The sequence below is a fragment of the Neofelis nebulosa genome, chromosome 9 (genome assembly GCF_028018385.1).
Source record: "Neofelis nebulosa isolate mNeoNeb1 chromosome 9, mNeoNeb1.pri, whole genome shotgun sequence".
Lineage (NCBI taxonomy): Eukaryota > Metazoa > Chordata > Mammalia > Carnivora > Felidae > Neofelis > Neofelis nebulosa.
This window is the reverse complement of record NC_080790.1, coordinates 34708382-34730983: the sequence shown is the minus strand read 5'-3', so window position 1 is coordinate 34730983 and position 22602 is coordinate 34708382. Positions and strand designations below refer to the sequence as shown.

At 47.7% G+C, this 22602-nt stretch overlaps 2 long non-coding RNA genes across 3 annotated transcripts in view; one reads left to right on the top strand and one right to left on the bottom strand.

The window, feature by feature from the left end:
• LOC131484674 (uncharacterized) overlaps positions 1 to 17161 on the top strand; it is a 45138-nt gene extending 27977 nt beyond the window's left edge. Inside the window, exons 2-3 of one of the 2 annotated variants that reach the window (XR_009248387.1) lie at positions 2292 to 2443; positions 16903 to 17161. This is a non-coding gene — a long non-coding RNA (uncharacterized LOC131484674). The remainder of the gene's footprint in view (positions 1 to 2291; positions 2444 to 16902) is intronic. The other variant, XR_009248386.1, reaches the window with a different exon arrangement.
• Positions 575 to 14443, bottom strand: LOC131484675 (uncharacterized). The gene is made up of 3 exons (XR_009248388.1): positions 14363 to 14443; positions 2925 to 3058; positions 575 to 1261 (listed from the first exon to the last, which is right to left on the bottom strand). It is a non-coding gene; the product is annotated as an uncharacterized LOC131484675 (long non-coding RNA).
• Positions 17162 to 22602: the final 5441 nt, after the last annotated feature.

Sequence of the window (22602 nt, the reverse complement as noted above, 5' to 3'; positions counted from 1 at the left end):
GCACTCCTTTGTCATGGCGATGCCTCTGAATTTGCCACCTATACGTCCTATTCTTTATATATTCTCCTTATATATCTTTCGGGAAGATTATAACACTGATACAGCCGATGTTTGTGTTCTGAGGAGGATAAGAACTGAAGTCAAGAAAGCTCGGGTGGGGAGTTCTGAGCGGCAGGTTAAATGGCTTTGTGGATTCCCAATCTGTTGGCCTAAGGACACTGGCTGGGGCCGTTCCTGCCCCAGTAGCTGAGCTGGCCTGTCCCTTTTGACATCAGTAGTCCTCAGGACGAGGACCTCCCAGAGCCGGCCACTGTTGGGCCAGCTGTGCCCTGGGACTGGCACCTTTAGGTTTTTAGGGGGCTCGTGGCCGCTGGGCCTGGTGAAGTCCCAGCCACTTGTCATTGCTTCCCAGCTAATGACCTCCTGGCCTGGCCACATCTCAGCTAATTTCTGCAATTAGGGAAGCTTGTTTTCAGAGGCTGAAACAGGAACTTTTCTGAATTAGCTTTTATGGTTCAGAGCCTTTAATTTGAGATTTAAAAAACATCATAGCTCGCCAAAACCAAATAAACTGCAGCTAATGAAATTCGCAGAAGTTCTCAGAGAATGCTTCTTACTGGTGCTCCTGCATGATTTATTGACAGCCGGTTGTAAAAACAATCTTATTAAAGGTCATAATGTTGGGTAAAAAAAAAAAAGGCCTTTAATTTATAGCATAATTAGGCTTCCTCCAATAGCTTTGCTTGCCACGCTGTCACTTAGGGCTCTGAGGAAGCACTTGGTGTTTTTCATTATATCACAGCAAAGGAGATCCATGCTCCTAGAGGGCCCACTGACTTTCTCTTTATGGCCCTTTTATTGCTGCTAAAATAGTCAAAACAGGGGGTTGATTAGAGCCGACTGATGCCTACTGATTATGGGAACACCTCTCGTGGGGGGGAAGGGAGAAAAGGTGGGAGGGGGCTCGGGACCTCAGGACATGCCTCCGACGGAAAGGGATGAACTGTGAAAGGAGTGTGAGCAGGCTTCCTGGCTCTTCCCCAGACGCTTGTGGATTGAAGGCTGACCCCTGGCAGGCGGGGCTGGGGTGATAAAAGGCAAGTGGAAGGTGCTAATACCTTGAGGAAGAGACAATCCCAGGGCAGGATGTGTATGGGAATAAGAACCTTAAAAATGCTAATGGTCCCAGGTGGCGAGCAGGTTGGCGGTGGGTGGTGAAGGAGGCGGCACCAAGGAGCAAAGGTCATGCCTGACGCTGGCCCTGTAGAAGGCAAAAGGGAGATTGGGTATTTGTGGGGTGAGGAGGAGGGCGTGTCCTGGTTCCCCCCATCCTTGAGCCCCTCACCGAGGGGTATTTGGAGCCTGCTCTCCAGGGTTGTGCTTGTGCGATGGGGGGCCCCGGGAGGGGTGGGGGGAGTCCCACGATGGGGCACAGCATCAGGGATGTGTGATAATGGCCAAATCTGATCAGAGATGCCCTCTCCCCATCCCCCAAATCTTCTCTCCTTCCCCAAACTTGAGGCTCTTTTTAGGAGCTCAGAGTTGCAGCTCTGACCACAGAAAGCGGCCACAGCCCTACCCCAGCCCACCTTCTCCCCCGCTCTGAGCCCTGATCCCCCACTGCCAGGCCAAGGTCCGTATCCTGGACCTGCCTTAGCTCTGCAGGCTGTGTGTGTGTGTGTGTGTGTGTGTGTGTGTGTGTGCGTGTGTGTAGAACGGACTATCCTACTGCTAGTATGGTATGGCCATCATGATAGGGATAGGGATGGGAGCCTGTGCTGTTAGTTTGGTATCCAGTCTGGGCCCTGGTTGTGGTCTGTTGCTGACTGAGCAAGAGAAAGGGCAAGGTGACTGTGTGAGGCTTTGGTCTGCCTCTCCTGAGGCGCCTTTTCTGTCTGCTCTCCCAAATATTGCAGGACCCACCCTGCAGTGCTCCAGGACCCACCCTGTCCCGTCTCATCCTGTCCTGCCCCAGCTCTCTTCACTTCTGAGTTTCTCAACCATTCAGGTTTATCCAGAGTCCTGCATGCAACTGGTGAGTACATCCCTCTTTCCTGGCATTGGTCAACTTTCCGAGGGCCGAGGAACCCCATTTCCGGCTCCTTGAGGCCGAGGGTGGTACCTGTGGTGATGTCACCTGGAGGAGTGGCAGGAGCAGGGAAGGCTTGCCGGGTGGGTGCTGTCTGCCTGTGTCTACCCCAGACGGGGCACAGGGGAGAGCTGAGCTGGGAGACACTTGCTGTAGCACCTGCCAGTTTTCTGACGAGCTCCCTCGGATTTTGTTTTCCCAGCTGTAACTCCAGCCTGAGAGAGAGGGGGTGTCTAGGAGCGGGTCATGGCTCATGCAGTGAACACCGTCGACACCTACCATGTGCCAGACACTGTGCAGGAAGGTAGGCTTTACCGGAGTGAACTTAGGAAGCATCCAGGCTGAGAGAGGTGGGTGAGTGACATTATATAATTAATTATATTAAATGCCACCTGCTGACTTTTCTCCAGGGGACAAGGGAGCACAAAAGAAGGAGCAGGTGACTGCCTAGTGTGTGCTCATCAGTGACGGCATGTGTGAGAGTGTGTCCGAGGGCATGCGTGTGCGTGTGTAGTCTTTGAGCGTGTAAGTGTATGTCGCTGTGATGTGAGCGTGCAAGCGAGGACATCGGTGTGAGTGATTGTGTGCGTCCGCGAATGTATTTGCGAGGGTGCAGGCACCTGTGCGATGCTGTGGTGTGGGAGTATGGGAGTGGGTGCACACGGGGGTGTGTCAGTGATACACGGAGGAAGCTGGCCTGGGGACCATCGGTAGCCTTTGCAGGAGGTGGAAGTGCCCAGAGAAGGGGTGGTATGTGCCAGGCTGTAACCCCGGGGCCAGCACAGCGCCGCCACGCGGGAGACAACCAGCACGCATCTTCTGAACGGACCCCCACCTCCCTTCCAGTGCAGGGAATAGCATCTGCTCAGTCAGCCTCAGCTGTGCCTTGATTTCTGGTCAGGAGGTCTTGTCCTCTTGGACGAAGAAAGAGAGCAGAAGTTGTTTTCTTCTAGATGTTAGCAACTAAGCCTGGAAGGTAAGAGGACAAATTCTTGAAATGATGAAGTGCTAGTCACATTGCCCCTTTAAATGACCGTAACCCAAGGGGTTGTAGTGAATTTTAATTCGCTTCTAGAAACTTTTTTAGACTTGCTAAATATTTTCCAATTTTGTCGGGGGGAAAAAAAGTGTGATTAAAAAAGGAATCTGGCTTTTCCATGCAAACTTGTGCTGTTAGGGTGTAAAACCTGCTTGGGTGGGGTACTGGCACCTGGGTCCTGGAATTTCTCCAGACTGCCTCCCCCATCCCCCAACTGGCCTGCCCCAACCTGCAGTTTCTCTTTCTGGCCTTCCCCGCTCCAGCCATCCCGCCCCTGGGCTTTGTGTCTCAGCCTCAGTTATTTGTCTTATTTCCCTGATTGACAGCCCACTTTGGAATCACATTTCCAGACTGGCCTCTGCCTTCTTCTACAGAACACAACTCTGGGACTTAGCTTGGGCCTCATGCTCTGAAACCCCACCTTCCCTGCCCCTCATTCAGGCTCTTAGCCTCTGGGCCATGGGCTGGGCACCCCTAACCAGCCTTCCAGGGTGGGGAGAAGGCCAGACACTAAGTCAGAACGAAACGTGCTGGGGTCTCTTTAAAAAAAATTTAGTTTCTCCTTTGGACCCTTCTACTTATCTCCTCTCTCCTTAGAAGCTGGCAGTTATTCAACATTTATAAATTGAAGATAATCCCATTTCCCGATGACTCCTGGCAGCCCAAGGTTTGGGATAGAAGAATTTTTATCCCAGTCTGCTGTTTGCAGAGGAAATAACTAAAATGCCTCTATTTCTCAGCTATGGATTTCTAAGGTCTGATTCTTTCCAAATAGATTTCTGGGCATTAAATCCTTTAATAATAGCAATGGTCTCCTATCAGGTTTTAAACCCGGAGGACAGTTGTTCAAGACACATTTCAAGTTACAAATTGTAGACAGCTGTCGGTCAAGGCCTCCAGATTGTGGAGCAGTGGTGATTTTCTCTCCAGAGACCATTCCTTTGCTTTGACCTAGGGTGAGGTTGGAATTGGAGTCAAAGTTAGGGCTGAAGGCAGTACAGGATTGATTGGAGGTAAATGTATAGGTTATTTTGTTATTTTATTTGGTATTAGCATAGGGTTAGATGAGTACTGGGCTGGAATTCAGATGGTTGTGGAGTTAGCAAAGAGGATAAGGGTCTGAAAGGGTTTGGGTTAGGATGTGGTTTGCTGTTGGTATTTGGGATTAAGGCTGGGTCAGTCGCTTTGCTCAACTCTTGGAAGCTCATCGGTGGGGCTGTCTGAGGATTATGCCACACCTGAATTTCCATGCTCATTGGGACCAAACCCTTGGTCGTGCTATGAAATTTTGGGCTGAATAAGACAAGGCCTTCCCCACCAACCCCTCCCCCCTGCCTAGAGTGTTTGGTGTTGAGGGATGTCACATATGAACTCCACAGTAGCCTCCACTGAAGCCTGGTAAAACCCAATGTTGGGGTGTATCTATTTTGGCTCTTGTGAAGGCAGGAGGGCAGGTAGAGGCAGGGGGCCCTGATGTTTGTCTGTCTTCTTGTCTACCCCAGGCAGCTGGGGTAGGACCGTGGAACTCTGGCTTAGGACCTGAGGCACAGAGTCAGCTGGCTGAGTTCTAGGGGCCCCTGTGGCCAGAAACACATCCTACCTGCTCTGGCACCTGGTGTCCAGCTGACCAGTTTTCTCCCATTTTGATCACTTTGAAGAAGTACCTGGGAATGGCAATCATTTGGTTCTGTTCCTCTGCCCCCGCAAGGCAATAAGCAGGCATCATTCTAGTGCCTTTATGGGCTATTTCTGTGAAAGGGTACCAGGCAAACAGGTAAAGAGCCCACATGCCCCCGCACACACTGCTGAGCCATCGGCAGACATCATCTGGGTCTGAATGCTGTCCCTTTCGTTTTTGCTCTTGCCGAGGCCACCATATCCCGTATTCTAGCATGCTGACACGGCCCTAAAACCAACCACCACATGCCTCTACAGCTTTGTTCCTGCTGCTTATCGGCCTGGAATGCCCTCTTCCCCGCTCTTCTCTCCAGGTACCTAGAGAGTCCCCTCATCTTCCAAGATGCAACCCTTGTGACATTCTGTTGCACTTACTTATGGATTTATGGATTAAATACAGGAACAGTGTCTTATTCACACCATCTCCCCAGCACCTTGTCCAGGGGCTGGAAAAGAGTGGACACAAAATCAGTGCTTGTTGAAAGAATGAAGAGCAGGGAAGACCAGGCCATCAGGCTGATGAGTTATACTGGTTTTATTAAGACTTAGGCCATTTTATAGAGCACCCCTCAACTCCTCCCTAGCTGAATTCCATCCGTCTTTTTCCTTCCTGGACACCATAACTTTATCTTTCTGAAAATATAAGCGTCACTTCCCTGACCTTCTCTCCATTGTGGTGGCTTAGAGATGATGCAAATCCTTTGACATTTGTCCCATTGAGAAATGGGGTCCCATCCCCCTCCCTTGAATCTGGGCTGGCTCTGGTGACTTGTTTGGCCAACAGCATGCATTGGGAGTCAATGTCTGGAATTTCCAAGGTAGGTCATAAATTACCCAAAGCTCCCATTTTGGTCTCTTGGAACACTCTCTCTGAGCCACCATGTAAAAAGTCCAGTCACTCTTAGAACATGCTGGTGAAGCCATTAGATCAATAGTCTCAGCCGAATCCAGTCCCAGCCAGCAAATAATCAGAAATGTGGGCAAAGCCATCTTGGACCCTTCAAACCAGACCAGACCATCTGTTGGCTGATGCCACTGAATGACTTCCATGAATACCTGCTATCCAGAACCACATGCAGCTTCCTGAACAGACCAGGGCTTACCTGCACTTGGGCCTGTGTATATGTTTTCCCTCCAGTGGGTCATCTCCTTCCCAGGTTTGCTCTGCTAACTGCTGCCTTGTTCTCAAGACTCCTCAACCATCACCTCCTCATGGAAATCACAATCTGGGTTGGGGCCCTTTTTCTGGGCTCCTGTAACACCCCCCCCCCCCATTGCCTCCCTCTCTGTGGCAGCACAGTCACGGTGCACTGTAACTGTGTACTTGTTTATTTTGCTTCTGGTTCCTGAGTTTTGCAGGAAAAAGTGTCTTTCATCCCCTAGGTTTCTTCATTTAGAAGTTTTTGATAAAGGTTTGTTGATTGAAAAGTTAATAATTCTAGCTTGATAATGCTTGCAAATTTAGTAAGCATGCCAGCAATATTCTCATGCACATCACTAATAAAAAGTTTGAACAAGGGCACCTGGCTGGCTCAGTTGGTGGAGCATGTGACTCTTGATCTTGGAGTGATGAGTTCGAGCCCTACATTGGGTGTAGAGATTACTTAAATAAATAAATAAATCTTAAAAAATAAAAAAAATAAATAAAAAGTTTGAACAGAGGGAAACAAGGGTGAATCCTGAAGCTGTTTATATCTTCAAACTATCCATACCATTTCTTCTTGTCTATAATAACCAATTTCACCAAGAGCTTGAAGAAATATAGATAAATAATGTCAAATTCCTTCTCCTAATCTGGCAGGAGTGGAAAGTCTATGAAAAAGAGTGAAATATGGGCGCCTGGGTGGCTCAGTCAGTTGAGCATCTGACTCTTGATTTCTGCTCAGGTCATCATCCCAGGGTTGTGGGATCGAGCCCTGTGTCAGGCTCTGCATGGAGCAGGAGCCTGCTTAGTTCTCTCTCTCTCCCTCTGTCCCTCTCCCCAGCTTGTGCTCTCTCTGTCTTCTCTAAAATAAAATTTTAAAAAAGAGTGAAATTAATTTGGCAGGACAGAGGAGCCTTAGGGAACCCACCCTGCTCCCAGAGATCCTGGCCTTCCTTTCCAAGAACCCCAACTGCTCTTTGAAAGACGTCCCATCTCCAGTCTGTCTCCCATGATTTTCCCATTACATTCAAGCCCTATTCATCATTTCTCAAAGAATGTCTGGGGATTTCCAAATCCAAAGGGATTCCTTTTGGTTTGAGTGTTATGCTCAGAAACTGTCCGTCCCTTCCCAGGAAGGGATACAAAGAGCTCATAAATCACACCCTGCTCCCACAGCCAAGCTCTGGGCATCTCTTGATACCTTCTGATGGAGAGAGAAGCATTTTGGAAAAAGCAATGTAAAGGGTCGGGGTGGGGCAGTGAGAACTTGAGGAAGGAACAGACCTTGAACAGATCCCTTTCCCCATGTCCTCAGTTTCCCCACCTGTGGACAGAGGGGATTGGAAGAGTCCAAGGGTTAAGCAATTTTTCCCTAAAGAAAATATTTGGTCAGTAGCTTTTAACCATCTCAGGGGTCACCAACTTCTCTGGGAACCTGATGGCACTGTGGAAACTTGCCCTGGAAATTTACACACACACACACACACACACACACACACACAGACAAATACACACACATATGTGCTGAAACTCTGTGCCAGAATCTTGCCCGAGATGGATAACCTACAGTTACCAGTATTGACCTCTTCTGTTTTCAAAAGTCCTAACTATATCTGCTCAGCTACAGAAATGCAGCATCTCTCCCAACCTGCATGATGCACTGAAGTTACAGGACTATTTCATCCATAGGTTCTTGTGAGTCCCTGGATGTTACAGGTGAGCTGACAGACCTCCGTTTAGAGAAGCCTCAGACTTTCAGGACCTCTTCACACAACTTCAGCTTTTAACTCAGTTTACAAATATTTATTCTTTCTTATTTGACAAATCTTGCCTAGAATATGAAAGTAAGTTTGGATTTGCCATACTCACTTCTCTTCCATGGCCATTGACATCACTGCTCTGCCCTAAGTATATCCTCAAGGGTGGGTCCACACCTTCCTTCCTCTTCTTGGTATAATTAAAGGGGCCCTTTGTGAGCTCCTAGGAATTTTTTTTCTTCCTTGTCTCAATACTTTCTGTGCTCTTGCCTTCCTAGTACTCTTCAAATTTGTCAGAGTTGCTTTCCTTCTAGAAACTGAGTCCACTGGAAAGCTGGTTGGCTGTGCATTTTTCGATCTCAGGGAAAGTCCTTCTTGCTGGAGGCTGACCTCGAGGCGATTACCAGGAAGCTCAGAAGTTGAGCTCAGAGCCCCCTTCTTGTACAACTCCTTGCAGGGACCCAGGGTGGGGGGAGCTCTACTAGTGCATGCATGGGATGACATGTTCCGGTAAAGTTACAAGCGTCGTGTATTTTAACCATGGTTGCTAAGAAGTCTGCCTCCTTCCGCTCTGATTGCCTTGCTTTCACATTTTTGCTTGCGTTGAATGGCCTTGGAGGAGTGAGAAGGTTTGTTGAGACCCAGCTAATGGGAAGCTGAGTCCAGCATGTGTTGAGTCTGGGTTTAGTGAGATGTGTGTATGAGGCTTCCAGTCACTCGCATGTGTAGTTAAATTATTGTCAGCCATCCGCAGGGGGAAGGGCTTCCGGGGGCTTCTCTGCAGCACACTGTGCTGACTTAACTGGCACCTTGAGGTGCACGGCTGGAGACCATGAACGTGTCTTATGGCAGCCCCACAGGAAATGTTTGGGGAGTAGAGGAGAAACAAAGTTTGGAATGTATGGAACCTGTATTAGTTTTCTAGCCGCTCTAACAAAGGGCCGCACGCTGGATCGCTTGAAACAGCAGAAATGTATTCTCTCAGCTCTGGGGGCCAGGGGGCTGACCGTCCCTCCAGATACTCTAGGGAAGAATTCTTCTTGGACTTCTGTGTCTCTTTCAGCTCTTGGTGCTCCTTGGCGTGTGGCTGCATTGCTCCATTTTCCGCCTCTCTCTTCACATGGCCTCCTCTGTGTCCCTGCCTTTTCTTTTCCTGTTGCTTATAAGGACACTTGTCATTGGATTTAGGGCCCATCAGGATAATCCAGGATGATCTCAAGATTAAAAAAAATTTTTTTAAGTTTATTTATTTTGAGAGAGACAGAGGCAGTGCGAGTGGGGAGGAGGGGCCAAGAGAGATGAGAGAGAGAGAGAGAGAGAGAGAGAGAGAGAGAGAATCTTAAACAGGCTCCACACACTGTCAGCACAGAGCTTGATGTGGGGCTCGAACCCATGAACCATGAGATCATGACCTGAACTGAAACCAAGAGTTGGAGGCTCAATCGACTGAGCCACCCAGGCGCCCCTCAAGATCTTTAATTTAACACCTGCAAAGACATTTCCTTTAAATAAGGTCAAATTCACAGGTTCAGGGGGTTAGCACAAAGACATATCTTTTTAGGAGTCACCAGGCAACTTGCTGCAGACCCAGAGGCTAGTCTAGCAAATAATTTTGCATTCTTCAGAAAGGTAAAGCTGTGAGAATTTGGTTCTCATCATCAGTGCCAAGTCACAGGGAAAATTCTCTCCTGCCAGGAATATACTCAATAGTAAATGCACCATACATTTTTCTTTTCTTTTTTCTGAGAAATGTGATTTAATCAGAATTCCTGTGTGTACAGAGCACACATTTGCAGCAATGCTCCAAATAGCTAGAATGCTCGTCTGTAGAGTCATAGGTTTGGGATTCTCATCACTGAATCATTATTTAAATGTCTTGTTTAATACTGACATCAGTGAGTTGCTACAACACTCATGATTAACCACTATAGTAAGAAAATCAACAACCTGGCTCATTGATACTATCAAGCCAAAGGACATTTAAAATGAGTCTCTGTACAAGAGAACTTGACATGCCGCGAAATACCATAGCTTCTAGACGAAAGGATCTTGATAGTGGTTTTCCCGAATATGACAATAATCCTAAAAATTTATGTGACATTACCAATATCGAGTTATGAAGCTGAATTTTTTTCTAAACCATCAATAATAAAAAACAAATTTTGATTAGCCATGCTGGGGGAAAGACTGAGTTACTTTTCTGTGCTCTCTATAGGAGATAATGCCACAAAACCTTTGATATAAGAGGAAGCAATCAAAACACACACACACACACACACACACACACACACACACACACAAACCCTAAAATACTTTTCCTAAAAGTATTCTAGGGGTGTATCGAGCAATTAATTAATAAATGTATGTTATTTTTCTGGGTTTTGTGATTGTGGTATTTATCAGCAAAAAATTTTTTCAAAATTTTAGTGTGAATGATTTTCTCATTTTAAATAAACATACAGTTTTGTATCTAATTTGTAATCATAAATTTATAAATTTGCCTTCTTAAAGGGTCACGGCTCCTCAAGTTATACCAGTCTTAGGATCATGTCATGGAACCTGGTTCACCCCTCGGTTGGAGCCCTTCACTTTGAGTGTCTTGAGTAGCCTTTGTCTTTCCTTTTTTTAATGCTTATTTAGTTATTTTGAGAGGGTGAGAGATAGAGCACGAGCACCAGCGGGGTAGGGGCAGAGAGAGAGAGAGAGAGAGAGAGAGAAAGAGAGAGAGAGAGAGAGAGGGAAAAAGAGAATCCCAAGCAGACTCTGGGCCGTCAGTGTGGAGCCCTACATGGGGCTTGATCCCACAGACTGTGAGATCATGACCTGAGCTGAAATTAAGAGTCCGATGCTTAACCGACTGAGCCACCCAGGAGCCCCAGGCCTTTGTCTTTCTTGTATCTCCTAGCTTGCCTTCTCCCCTAGCCCACATACTTGTTCAGATTGCTCTCAACCCAAGGACACTTGTGTCTCTGTGGTTAGTCTTTCAGTGGCACTTCTGCCTCTTTCCTCTTGCTGCCAAGGAGATGGTTGATGACTCTGCTCTTGCATCCTCGATGCTGCTGCCACCATCTTGGCAGGGTCACCACCATCTCCTTACTGACCGCAGTATTCTGGAGCAGCTTGATCAGGTTCAGTGGCTTGACCAGCATGCAGTGGCTCCCCACTGGTCCTGGCAAGTGGTTCTGGAGTGCGCTTAGATCTCTTACATATACCTCAAGTAGTCTATGTTGAGCGTCATTTCCCCAAACTTCAGGTCCTAGTACGCAGGAGGGCCAGAGAAGGGGAGTGAGTAGGCATTGAATGCCAGCTACGTTCTAGTCCCTCTGTTGGGTATTTTTATACATTTCATTTATTATCATATACCTTTACTTAATCCTTACAGCAACCTGGAATTATAGATTATATCAATTGCACTCTTACAGCCAATCAGAATCCAATCAGTTGGGAAATAGATGTTTAAGGAACTTGGTCAAGATTTCACTATTAACTGGCACTAAAGCTATATTTAGTCAAGGCTTGTATGTTTCTATTTCAAGTCCACACTGTCTACGAAACTCTTCTGTTTTTGGATTACTGTGGAGCAGGGGGAAACAATTATTTCTCATACAGAACTGAACTGAGAGGGCCTTCCTCTTGAAGTTCTGTCTTCCATGGACTGTGGCGATACTCCACTGTCCTGATTCTTCTCTGTCTCCTTTCCTGCTGCCCTCCCCAGCGTCTTACCCTTGAGTTCTGTCCTCACTTGTCTTCTCCCTGCTCTCTCTCTTGCCCATGTCATCTGGTCATGCAACTGCAACAGTCACTTCTCAAGGATGACATCACATATAAAATTGTTAGTTCGTGGTCTGATCCCAGCCACGGTCTTGTTTCTACTAGATTGCACCAGAAGAGGGTTCTGCTAGGATTTGTCTCAGTTAACCATCATCTTCTTCTTTCCTTTCCAAACCATCTTCTCTTGAGTTCCCATCTTCCTACTCACGTAAATTTTCACCCAGGGGAAGGCTGTCATCTTTGTCTTTTTCCTGTCCCTCACTCCTTTTAGTCCGTCCAACAAACATTATTATGTATTTCCTATGTACCCATCATCGCACTAGGTGCTAGAAATTCACTGGAAATTCACTTGTTCAAGATAGACAGAGCCCCTACCTCAGGGAGCATATGCTGTAGTCATAATTTGTTGATTCCAGCTTTCCTGTGTCCCAACCTTTGCCATTTTCCTACTTCAGGTCCTGGCTGGTCCAGCCCTGGACTATGGCCATTGCCTCTAGCCTGTTCTTACTGACTTTGGTCCCCATGCAGCCCCTACTCCCCCTGCTCTTTAAGGAATCCATAACAAATAATAACTTTATCCTCTGTGCTGAGAAGGGCTGAGCACATTTGTCTCTTTTATGGTTCCTTGGGAAATCTCTAGTCCCTGGATGAGACCTGGAACTCCTTCTGGCTTTGTCAGTAGCACATCCACTAGCCACTTTTGTGGATTATTTCTTCATCCATCTCATGGGGAGTCTGGTGAGCTTCAGTGCTCAAGGGTTACACTGGCCCTGTGCACTGGCTCATTCAAAAGGATCCTAAATAAATATCTTCCTCCAACCATCTCTCTCTAGCAGAATTCTCCCTATCCTTTGAGGCCTCGTTCAAGTGCCTGGCCCATTGTGAAGTCTTTCCAGATGAACTTCATGCCCAACCGAATGCCATTTTCCACTTGCAGAGCTTTCTCTTGGTGCCCCTTTTGGGGGGTGGGGCATGTACCATGCTTTGCCTCGCAATGTAGAATTATGTCTTCCACAAGCTGGCAAACTTCTTGAGGGCAGGGGCTGCACTCTGCTTATTTTTAACCTTCTGGCTTCCTAGCACAGTGCCTTGCTCGTAACAGCTGTTAAATAGATGTTGGCTGAATTAAACGTATTTTCAGTTGCTCTCTCTGTCTTTCCATTTTCCATCCTTGCCTCTACTCACTGCTCCTTTTTCTTTCTTGTTTTTTCTCTCTTTTTAAAAGTTTATTTATTTATTTTGAGAGAGAGAGACAGGGAGGGAAAGAGGGAGAGAGAATCCCAAGCAGCGTCAAGAGAATCCACTGCACTGTCAGTGCGGAGCCCAGCGTGGGGCTCGATCCCATGAACTGTGAAGCCAGAACCTGAGCTGAAATCAAGAGTCGGATGCTTAACCAACTGAGCCACCCAGGCGCCCCTCTTTTTCTTTTTAAAGTAAACTCTGCGTCCAATGTAAGGCTTGAACTCATGACCACAAGATCAAGAGCCGCCCACTCTATTGACTGAGCCAGGCAGGTGCTCCAGCATCCTTCTTCTTGCTTTTGCCCTGGTGCCATTCTGCCTGTTTCTTCTCACATTCACAGAACACTGGCTCTAAGAGAAATTTTGATTCCAAGTCCAGTGTTTCCTATACTAGACTGATCATCGGAAATACCTGCTAGCTTTAAAACACCATTTTTATTTAAAAATTATATTGGGTATATCATATAAACAGTAAAGGGTACAAAGCTTAAGTGTGCAGCTGGATAAATTTTCGTACCCTTGTAGCTACCATCCATATCAGAATATGGAGCATCTCGAATATTCAGAATATGTTTTCATGGATGCTCCAAGTTGATATATATATATATATTTATATATATATATTTATAAATATATATAAATATTTATATATAAATATTTATATATAAATATATATTATTTATAAATATTATATATATATATATATATATATATATATATATATAAGGTCTTTTGTGTCTGTTTCCTTTATTTCCAAATTTTGTCTGTGAGATTCATGCATGCTGTTGTGTAGATCTGTAGTTTATTCTTTTTATTGTGGGGTAGTATTCCATGGTACAAGTCTAGCACCATATATTTATCCATGCTACTGTATCGGTGGACATTGGGATCGTTTCCAGTTTTTGACTCTTACGAATAAAACGGCTATGAACATTCTTGTACATTTTTGTGGTGGACATATGCTATATTATTCAGAGTTCTCTGGAGAAACAGAGCCAGTAGTGTGTGTCTGTGTGTGTAGAGAAGGAGAGACTTATTGTAAGGAATTGTCTCACATGATTGTAGTTGACAAGTCCCAGGATCTGTGTTTTGCAAGCTGGAGACCCAGGAGAACCGAACCAATGGTGAGTTCAGAGACCAGAGGACTGAGAACTAGGAGAGCTGAATGCTGGTGGGCTCAAGACCCAGAAAGAACTGATGTTTCAGTTTGAATCCAGACGCCCCGAAGAATCGATGCCCTCTGGTTCAGTGCAGTCAGACAGGAGGGGTTCCTTATTACTCAGCCTTTTTATTCTAGTCAGGTCTTCCGTTGATTGGCTGAGGCTCACCCATATCAGGGGAGGCAATCTGCTTTACTCAGCCTACTGATTCAAAAGTTAATCTGAGCCAGAAACACCCTCACAGACACACCCAGAAAAATATTTGACCAAATGTTTGGGCATCCCATGGCCCGGTGAAGTTGACACCTAAAATAAGCCACTACATATGCACTCATTTTTGTGGGGGTGTACATATTCATAGAATCAGAATATGTTTAGCTTTAAGAGACAGTTTTCCGCTGTGATGGTACCAATTTTTTTTTTTTTTCCAGTAACAACTTCCCACGAGCAAGCTGTTAGTGTTCTACTTCCTCTACAATCTTACCAGCACTTGGTACGGTCAGACTTTTTCATTTTAGCCTTCACGGCAGTTGTGTAGTGGTCTCAGTGATGTGCTGGAACCAGCCTGTGTGGCTTGTAAACCAGCCTGTGTGGTCATTGTCTGCATCGCTTCCTCATTATGCGATCAGCGAAGTCACCTTGGCGGCTTAACGTCAGCCCTCATGGGAGTATTGACGCCAAAGAAAAGCTTTAATTCCTGGAAAGTTGCTTGTTGAATACCAGAGTGCTACTGGTGTTCGTATGTCACTGTGGTTTTAATTTACCTTTCCCTGATGAGTTATGAGTCAAGCTTTTCATATGTATATGGTCATTCATTTATCTTCATTGGTGAAGTGTCTGTGTCTTTTTTTAAAAAAAAAAAATCGGTTGTTGGTTTTTAATTGTTCTTGTTGATTTGTAGGACTTCTTCATATATGCTGGTCCTAGATCTTTGTAGAATATATATATTGAAAATATCTTCTCCCAGTCTGTTGGTTGACTTTTCATTCTCTTTTAATGAATGGACATTTATAGTTTAAAGGACGGTGTATCAGCTTCTCTTTCATGGATAGTGTTTTTTACGTTCTCTGTAAGAAATCCTGGGGTGCCTGGGTGGCTCGGTCGGTTAAGCGTCCGACTTCGGCTCAGGTCACGATCTCGCAGTCCGCGGGTTCGAGCCCCGCGTCGGGCTCTGGGCTGATGGCTCAGAGCCTGGAGCCTGCTTCCTATTCTGTGTTTCCTCTCTCTCTGCCCCTCCCCCGTTCATGCTGTGTCTCTCTCTGTCTGAAAAATAAATAAACGTTAAAAAAAAAATTTAAAAAGAAATCCTTACCCCAGTCACTTTTACAAAATACAGTTTTGGGGTTCAGTGAATTAGATTTTTGAGCATGGGATGCAAGGATCTGTATATTTTAAAGCTCCCTTAAGTGCACATGGCTTTTAAACACATTAAGTTTTCTAACCTTATTTGCAATGAGTGAAATGCGAGGTATAACCACAACGTAATGCCATTTTTCTCATCTATCACATTAATGTAAATCAAAAAGTTGTATAACACACAGTGTTCACCTAAGATGGAAGGCACTCTCATGCATTGTCGGCATCTGTGTAAATAAGAACAGCGTTTATAAAGAGCAGTTTAGCAATATCCATTGGAATCAAATGAATGCACATGCCCTTTGGTCTGCCTTGTGATTCTGCTTCTAAGAACATACCTTACTGGTACTCAGAAATGTGTACAAAGAAATAGGTTACGTGGATATTTGGTGCAGTGTTATTTGTAATAGGAAAAGATGGGAAATGACCTAAATATCCATCAAGAGCCATGCAATGGAATACTAACCAGTCAGTAAAAAGGAGATAGTTCTATATGTACAAAGGTGGAGTGACTTGCCAGCCATATAGTTAAATGTAAAAAGGATGTTGTAGAACAATGTGTTTAATTTCTTACCGAGTGTTTGAAAACGGATAGTTTATAAGCATATGTATGTATATGTGTGTGCCCATACCTATAAATGCTAGTGTATTCAAATATATTTATTGAAGGAAACAAGAAATTCAGCTACAAAAATAAAAATTAAAACTCCTCTTCAAACATTAAAAAAAAATTCAGCCACAGTGGTAGGCACTGTGGGTGTTGAATCCAATATATACCTTTTCTGTGTATTGGCCTTTATAGACCGTGGGCATGTGTTACTTTTATATTTTTAGAGGCCCCTCCCCCCTTCCCCGATCCCGGCGATTTGGATGATCATCATATCTCTCATGTAAGGAGACTGGGCCCAGGGAGTTTGGTTGGGTCCAAGCACAGATTGCTCAGAACTGCTTCCCGAGAGTCAGTCATGCCCCCACCCTCACTTCCCTCTCTTCCCACACAGCTTGGCCTCTGGCTCACAGAACCAGTCTGTCCTGCACCATTTCTGTCTTCTGCCCAGGACCCTACAGCAAGCCACGAGCCAGACGCCCCCTCTGAGGGTCTGGGTGGGAGGGAGAAGCAGCCCCACGTGCTGGCCACCCGTCCCTCCCGCTCTCCCCAAGGGTGATCTATGGCTTGTCAGAGGTGTGGGTTCTCACCACTTGCTGAATAGAAAGCTTCTTTGTTCTTGGGAGTGAAAATAACCCTAAGATAAATGTTGGGGCTGGAAGAGCCCAGGGAATGTTAGGCTCCAGCTGCCCTAAGGCTCCTCCCTGGAGCAGAAGGTCTGAGGTTAGGGGAGACAGGAGTTGGTTCCGGAGGGAGTATCATGGCCAGGGTCCTCTGGGGATTGTGAGCAGTGGTGAAAGGTGGCCATGGGCTCTTCTCAGATTCAACCCAGCTCCCAATACCTGCCTGAAAATTACTGCCATCGTGGGTAACCTCCTAACAACCCACAAAAACTTCCTACCCCTTGTCACTTGTTGATTATGACATGACCAATCTCCCCATAACTCTCTTATTCCTCCTCACCCGAAGGCTGTCCCCTGTGCCCGTACAAAAACTCCCCTTTATCTTCATAAACCTGTTTGTTTTCCCATCCCCTTGCCTTTCTACTTGCCCCTCCACAGAACTGGATGCTCTCTGGAGCCTGCATTTCGTTTCTCTGGCTGTTGTTGAGAAAAGGAGGGACCCAGCTCTGCACCTGGCCACTGCAAACCCCATAAAGTTCATGGTATGACTCTTCCATGGACCATAACCTCCTCCCATCCCTAATCCGGCCCAGGCAGGACTGAGTTGGAGGATGCTGGATCTGCCAGGAGAGGAGAAAGGGGAGGGGAGGATTGTTTCAGGCTGTTAATAGTCTCGAAATAAAGCCTGAAGACAAGATTGGAGTCTGTTTATTTTTCAGTCCCATTCCTAAGGTTCTAGAGAAAATATTTTTAACTTGGAACCTTGAGAGGTGCCCTAAGACCTTTCAAGCACCCCAGAGGGACAGAAACCCATGAGGGACAAGGGTGAGAATAGCATCAGAGTCCTCCAGGAAAGTCAAGGGCTGTGGTCCCCCTACCGAAACCCCAGTCCTGGCTCAGAAAAGTGGAATCTGGGCCGGGGTGGGGGCGGGGTGAGGGGCTCCGAAGTTGCAGCCACAGAAAGGACTTTAGAGAACAACCTACAGCCCAGTTCCTCCCTTTTGATAAGCCTGGTTTGTCTGGCTGAGGCCTGAGGGGAAGGAGTGGGAGGGGCCAAGCAGTGGGAGGGGCCAGGAGGAGAAAGAGGATGAAACCGAGGAAGCCAACAGGACACCATCAGTCCAACTCTATCTTCTGGGTGAGAAAATAGAGGCATAGAGAAGCTTGGGACCACGTCTCCAAGACAGCGACGAAGCAGCCTCTCTCCTGGTGCCTATGCTTTTGTTTGTTCTTGCTGGCACCTTGCTGGGGTCTGATGGAGTGGGTGGCTTTGGGACTGTCCGGACTTCTTCCTGAAGTTCAGTGACTTGCCCAAGGCCACAGGGATCATAGCAGTGGGTGGGAGACCGTGAGGCCAGCTAGCTGTGTCTGGCTGTGGATGGATGACGCATTGCCATCAGGGCAATGCTGCCCTAATGTGTGGTGAATGCTTCCTGGCTCTGTGCATGAAGGCTAGGATTCAAGGAGAACTTCAGGCCTGAGGTCACTTCTGGGAAGGGTGTTAGAGGAGCACCCAGTTCTGGGGATGCAGCCTTAACAAGTCAGTCAAAGCGTTCCTAGAAGCATCAGCCAAATTCCCCAGAGACTCTTGAGGGGTGGGCTGCCCCACCCTTGACCTCTGCAGCCTCCTCCCACATGCAATGACCCAGGCCGAGATTTCCCAGCTACTGCTGATGCCCTGGGCTGGCGAAGAGCTGGCTTTATGCTCAGTTGTTTAATAATCTGTGAAGAAATCAATACATTCCCACCTCTTCCCCTGGATTCAACCAGCATGGATTATAATCACATCTGTGCTATTTGCCCATGCTGAGCAGAGGCGTGGAGGTAGGCTGGGAGCTTCAAGTTAAACTTTTCTAGACTAATAAACTGTTTCTCCCATTACAACTTGACTGCCCTCGCCTTTCCTGGCCAGCCCCTCCAGGACTCCCCCTCATCCCCCCAGCTTTCTTTCTTTCACTGACGCTGACATCACACTCACATTTTCCAAAAATTCCCCAAATTACCCATAGTCTTCTTAGCTGCCGCTGTCGTCTGGAATTACACATCCCAGACTGCACCCTGTCAATCCCTCCACCCTCACCCCAGAGCATCAGGACTCGCCAGCACTGGGGAGTCCTGGGTCCCCTGGCTCAGCTCGGCCTGGCAGTGAAGCAGAATGGGGTCTGACCCAGTGAGGAGCTTTTCCCCTCACCAGGTCCAGTGGGATAAACAGACTACTGGGAGAAGCTGTGTGTGTGTGTGTGTGTGTGTGTGTATGAGGGAGCTGGCTGGCTGGCTCTGAAAGGCCTTGTTATACGGGAATGGCCTGGGCCTTTCTGAAGCCCCACTAGATGGGGTTGGAAGGCACACTGTTCAGTGGGAAGAACCTGGGGTTTGGAGTCAAAAGACCCAGCTTCCAGTTCTGATTCTGCTACTCAAGGGTTCTGTGCTCTTGCACTGGCCATGTAGCTTCCCTCTTCGGTACTCTCCTTTATAAACTGGGGCTCTGTGTATTTTCCAAAAGGGCCATAGCAGTATTTCTGGTACCACATGCTCTTCCACAACCTTACCACTTTCCATTAAGAGACAGGGTCTGTGTCCTTTTGCCTTGAACCTAGGCAGGTCTCTGGGGCCGCCGCAACAAATAGGATGTCTCAGAAATGACATTGTGTGGCTTCCTAGGCTGGGTCATAAGAGGCATGTGGCTTCCACTGGCTGGCTCTTTCTCTCTCTGTCCGTTTCTCTGTCTCTGTCTCTTTCTCACACTGGAGCTCGGTGGCCATGCCGTGAGGAAGCGCAGGCCACATGGAGAGGGCACTCGTCTGTCGATTCCGGCTGAGAGTCCTAGCCAAGGTCTCAGCCAACAGCACAGGCCGGACGTGGGAGCGAGAGTGATTCCGACCCTCAGCCTTCAAGCTGCCCCACCCAGGGGGTAGTGAATGAAGTAGCGAGGAAGGGCTTCTCTGCTGAGCCCTGCCCACCTTGCAAATTTGCGAACAAAAGTAACGCTATCGTTTTAAGTCACTCACCGAGTTTGGGGGTGGTTTGTCATATGGCACTGGATGTCTGCATACAGGATCGTAATGTAATGTGGGGCTTAGATGAAGAGATGCCCTTGGCAGTGCCTTATAGAGCCCTGTATAAGTGTAGCACACTGTGTGCATCACTGCTGTCCAAGCACTGCCCTGTCTTGGATGTCAGTGTCTATAATGTGGCAAGAGCTGGGTTAGATGCTTCCACATATCCCTTCCTGTAGTCCTTACAGCCACCTCGCCTCTCCAGACTAGCTCCGGCAGGGCTGAATTGGTCATTGTAACGGCTAAATTAGGCTGGCGTTATTATTTTCACCAATTTGCAAACGGGCAAACAGAGACACAGCTAGTTTAAGTTCAGGAGGAACTGGAATTTGAATCCAGGTCTGGTTTACTGCCAGGTTGGTACTCCTCTTCCCCTAGGAGCTAGAGGTGGGCAGTCCCCTCAAGAAAATGGGGACACTAGGATAGCTCAGCAGATCCTGACCTGGGAAAATCCTTCTGTTGGATTTATTTAATTTTTTTTAATCTTAAAATTAAAAAAAAAATGTTTTTAATGTTTTGTTTGTTTTTGAGAGACAGAGAGAGACAGAGCATGAGCGAGGGAGGGGCAGAGAGAGAGGGAGGCACTGAATCTGAAGCAGGCTCCAGGCTCTGAGCTGTCAGCACAGAGCCTGACACGGGGCTTGAACCCACAAATCACGAGATCATGACCTGAGCCGAACTCGGAAGCTTAACGACTGAGCTACCCGGGGGCCCCATAATCTTAAAAATTTTTAAAAGTAATCTCTGCACCCAATGTGGGGCTTGAACTCATGGCCCTGAGATCAAGAGTCACAGGCTCCACTGACTGAACCAGCCAGGCGCCCCACTGCTGGCTTCATTTACTTTTATTTGCATTTCAACAAGCAGAGACTGAGCGCCTAAAATGGGACTGCGTGTTAGGTAAGACCTGGATGCACAAGACACAGAACCCCTTATTGGGGAGCTCATAGTCTCTGGGGGAAACAGATACCTTGGGCAGGCTGCTCGCCACCTCTAAGCCTCAGTTATGCCATCTGTGACATGGGGATAATTAGAGAACCCATCTCAGAGGGTTATTGTGAAAATTATACAGTATATAATTCTACTTAAAGCATCTCGTATGTAGAAAGTGCTCAACAAATATTAACTTTTATTAAGAAAAGTTTGCAATATAATGAGATACATGACAAAATATGGGGGTGGGGACATAAAGCCTTATGGCAGGAGAGAGGAGTAAGTAAGTTCATCCTGGGGTTGGGGGTGGGAGGTGGTAGCAGAGAGGAGGTGACTTTTGGGCTGGGACTTCAAAGGCAAGTAGGAGGAGCAGATGGTCTATGGAAGGACAGTGTTTAGTGTGTCAGGGAGACAGAGCGGCCCCTGGTGGCTGGAGGACGGGGTCCTGACGGTGAAGGAGTGAAGGCAGGCTGGGAAGGAGTTTTCTATATCTGGTTGTAGCGTATTGTTGGCCAAGCAGGCCCCCGGACTTAGGCAAGAGTCTCCCCGCCCAGGCTTAAAAGGTGAGGCTTTAACGTGCAAATGCCCAGGAGGAGGACCCCAGGCTCCAAGGCACAAAATCTTGGTATGAGGGTTGTGGTTTTGAAGGAGAAAAGAGTTGGGGGAGCACCTAGTCCTGAGGCAGAAGGCTCAGAAGAGGAGGTTGGTGTTTCCAAGAGATACTTTCCCCGCTCTGAAAAATCTTCTCAGGGCGGACCCCGCTGAATCTCCACTAAGCCAGATCAAGAGAATCTGCTTTTGCCAACACACCACCAAGCCCCCCTTGCCCAGAAATGTCCCAGAAATGTCATCACAGATTACTGAACGGCTGCTTGGGGAATTTTGCCCCAGGTGGCCCAAGGCCTGAGGGTCAACAAAGGGCTTCTGAGCTGGTGCATCTGGCCCCGGGGAGAAGTCTCCATTGGAGCCTTGGGCAGGCTCTGGGCTCTGTGTGCCGAGAACAGCTGCTTTGGTTTAAATATTAATAATGCAAAATGAAATGTGTGGGGTGCCCAGCGCACCAGAGCCCAGCCAGTGTGCATTGCATCTAATGTCCTCTGCACTTGGGTTTGGAAAAATGTGGTCAGTGAATTTAATATACTTTTTGGCAAAGGGAAGACGACAGTTAACTTCTCTCCGGAGCCTCGCTAAAGTGGGTTTTCTCCCTGGAAAGTGGAGGAGGGAGAGTGGTTTCTCCCAGTATGCCAGCAGGCCTGCTGCCCGAATTCTGTCATAGCCCCTCTGCTCTGCCCACCTTGACACTCGCAGGGGGCCCCGGGGGCCACAGAGCAGCGCACTGAGGGGAATAGAAACACAGCCAGACTTGTTCAAGATCTGCTGGTGGCCTGGGTGGGGCCTAGTCCCCAGCTCCTGCTGGCTAGGTCTCCTCCCTCCAGGATGTTCTCTCCCCATTTTGTGCCCCCTTCTGGAATGATCCACCCTGATGTTCGTCAGAGGAGCTCACCATGGGCACGTTGGCCACGGGGTTCTCACAGGGCCCCTGAGGTTGACAACTCATCCAAGGGGTCCGAGGGCTGGACGTGGGCCCCTGAGAGCTATGCTTCTCTCAAATCCCACTGCGGTTTTTGAATCCAGGGGAGGTTCTGACCAGAGCGTTATGAAGATTTCCCCCTCCCCCTCCACTGCCTCCAACATCCCGGGCCCTGGCTTCTTTCTTGCCAAGTGCCACAGGTCTCAATTGGCTTCTTGAAAAGTTACTAAATGCTTGGTGACATCACAGCCCCAGAGCCAGGGAGCAAGAAAACGTCAGAGGCTGTTTCTGAGGAGAAGTCAGGGGCTCTGGGTTTGCCCAACAAAGGCGCCCTGTGCAAGCGTGGTCACGGTAACGGCCACTGCCACCACAGAACTGGAACAAAGCTGGCCAGGCTTCCCCCAGAAAGTCCGTCTCTGGTTTTACACAACCCCATAGTGTTCCCAGTTAGAGGCTTGAACATATCATCCAGCAGGGAGAGTAGGGCAGTCCTTGCCAGTGGCCTAGTTGTGGCCCGCTCTGGGGGGCCTCCTATGCTGCTGGGGGGAACAGTCACCCCAGGGCCCCTCAGGGGGGTGCGGGGAGGAGGCTCCGGGCAGGAGTGAAATGGCCTTGCCT